Genomic DNA, 2950 nt, shown 5'->3' on the forward strand with positions numbered 1-2950 from the left:
TTTGTCACTAGGTAATTCATGGTTATGAAAACATCCAAGAATACACTGTCACAAGCCTGCGTGCGAGCCTGTTAGCACATGAGCACAAATCTGTACAGCTTGTTACAACACTGAACACTGTAGTTAATTGTAACACCGTGGTATTCGCCTATCTCAGCATTAAAAGGTGCAGTAAAAATAATGGATACAAATGTCACATCTGTGTAAGTCATTCTCCTAAATGGAGCTCCTGAGATAGCTGTTCTGGGCGAGTCAGTGAACAGCTGGTGAGCATGAAGGCCTCAGACAGGACCATCCTACTGAGCTAAACGCCCTGTTCTTCAGCCTCACTAAACTTATTTTATTCTTTTTATACTATAATAACTAATCTTAGCTTATGAGAGGTCTTTTACACTATCAACTTCAAGGTTTTAGACTTTTTGACTTTTCTAATAATGCTTAGCTTAAACACACATTGCCTAGCTATACCAAAAATACTCCCTTTATATCCTGTTCCTGAAGCATTTTCTACATTTTGTATTGATTCCTTTTTTATTTTTTGTTAAAATACACACCTTTGGTTATTATGCTTTTCACCTGTACAGTTTCTGCTTGGTTCACTTTTTAAGTGTCTACCTCTTTCTCTTCGCTTGTACGATCCGCTGTCATCGCGCTTTACCTCTTCAGCGAGGGTGTCTTTCTGTCAGCTGGAAGCAGGTGCTTTCCCTGGGAGCGTCCGTCACCTTCCGTTTTCCAGTTTGCGACTTGGATTTTCCTGCCTTTTTATGGGGTGGTTAGACATAGGACAGCAATTAGGAGTGTGTTCCCATTGTGTGCTTGTTCATTTTGTGGCAGAGAGCTGGAGAACACGAGTGAAGCCTATCCCTCATTCCTTCACCACCACTGCAGAATGAAGCGCTGTAGTCATTCACTAGTGAGCCTTGGTGGTGCCAGGTCTCACCCTGCAGTGCCAGTGATTTAAAGAGCGCTCCCTTGGACTCCACTTTCTCATGATCACACTCAGGAGTCAAGCTCCCTAACCACCAGATGTTTCCTCTTCCCTGTATGGCGACGATGCCCTGGGGCACACGTTGTCCCCTGTCTGCTCCAATAAACTTGGTCCCTTGGTTGGATATTTCTGAGGTCAGTGTTTGAGGTTTTCTCTGACTCCAAAAAGGTTCTTCTTAGTTGTCCCTCTTGTCGGTTCTTTCTAGAAAACAAACTGATCCAGGATGTGGCTTGTTGCTTTCACCTTTCAAACTTCCATTGATTTTCTGAGTGCATTTAAGCCTGAGCTTCCCTCAAATTCTGTTGCAAATACAATCAGCTCCTTAAAAGAGGTCTCTGGACTCTCAAGGCCTGCCTCTGTTCTGGGTAAAAGCTCCAAGCCATAAACTCTGGAGCTGGGATGTGATTGGTGACTTGCATCCATTATTCAAAGTTCAGGACATTGGCTGGGGACAGTGGCCTAGGTCTTTTTGGCTTGTCAAACCCTAAGAAATGGCTTGAGATGACCACGAGGGAGGATGCAGACTTCTCAGCATGGCTTGGCTTCCCAGAGCCTCTGCCCTAAGAATAGGTGTTTGGTGAAGTAAACACAGCAAAGGAAGATGGGAGAGGCCATGCATTCTCCTCCAGAAAAGCACAGCCCTCAGTTTCCAGTTCTGAGAATGGAATACTGGGTTTGGGGAGCATGTGCCTTCTATTTATGCTGAGCTGGGAAAGGGAGAGGGCATGACAATCGTTCAAATACCACCACTCTTAACAAGTTTCTGGAGGTGTTGCTTAAATACAATTTATTTTTTGTTCTTTAAACTTGCTGAGATTTTTTTTTAAATGGTGATGTTTTTTAAAAATTCACCTTAGCCTTGCTTTGTGGGAGAACAATGTCACCGGATGCACCACCTCATTTGAGAAGTGGAGTGCTCTGGATGCACAGTCAGAAAGCAGTATGCAGAAACAAGGAGTCATGTCACAAAAATAAAACACTGAAGTGTTTGTCTGTCTGTCTGCTTCTTTGTTTGTTGTCTCACTGTGTAGCCTAGACTGGCCTCAAATTCACACAATTCTTCCTCTTCAGTCCTGGGTTCACAGACATGTACCACAGTGCCCAGTTGACCAATAAAAACTCAGTAAAATGTTAACAAAGTGAGGCGGCCATCGCTGGATCACAGCAGACAAAATGAAGTTCAATCCCTTTGTAACTTATGACAAAAGCAGGAACCACAAACAGCATTTCAATGCACCTTCTCACATGAGGAGGAAGATCACATCTTCTCCTCGTTCCAAAGAGCTGAGACAGCAATACAAGGTTCGATCCACACCCATTGGAAAGGATGATGAAGTTCAGATTGTTTGAGGACACATCAAAGGCCAGCAGATGGACAAAGTGGTCCTAGTGTACAGGAAGACATATGTCATCTACACTGAATGGGTGCAGCGAGAAAAAGCTAATGATGCAACTGTCCATGTGGGCATCCACCCCAGCAAGGTGGCTATCACCAGGCTAGAGCTGGACAAAGACCACGAAAAGCTCCTGGAAAGGGAAGGCAACTCTGGACAAGTAGGGAAGGAGAAGGGCGAATACAAGGAAGAAAGGATTGAGGAGATGCAGGAGTAGAGGTATTTCATACACAACTTCCATTAAAGACTGCTCAAGTAAACAAAAATAAATGTTAACAAAGTGAGTTAGGCAACATGTTTTTAAAATAATGACTAACTCATTTAACCATAATGAGGTATGCTCAGAATTCAAGGATAGTCTAATATCAGACATAATCTTTTTAAAAGAGCACATTGCACGTTAATTTATAGTATATAGTACCACTTACTCTTACAAGAAATAAAACTTCTATGTGTTTTTATGAATGTAGTATGTAAGTGATAAATGTAATAAAATGAACTGTGTATCTAAAATTTCATAAAAGTTTGTCCCCCAAAGGAAAGAAAATGGAATGAGCTGGCAGACTCC

At 42.5% G+C, this 2950-nt stretch overlaps 1 pseudogene; it reads left to right on the top strand.

Moving 5' to 3' along the window:
- The first annotated feature begins 2161 nt into the window (after positions 1-2161).
- On the top strand, positions 2162-2599 carry LOC131910797 (large ribosomal subunit protein uL24-like; annotated as a pseudogene).
- The last annotated feature ends 351 nt before the right edge of the window (positions 2600-2950 follow it).

This window comes from Peromyscus eremicus, chromosome 5 (genome assembly GCF_949786415.1).
Source record: "Peromyscus eremicus chromosome 5, PerEre_H2_v1, whole genome shotgun sequence".
Lineage (NCBI taxonomy): Eukaryota > Metazoa > Chordata > Mammalia > Rodentia > Cricetidae > Peromyscus > Peromyscus eremicus.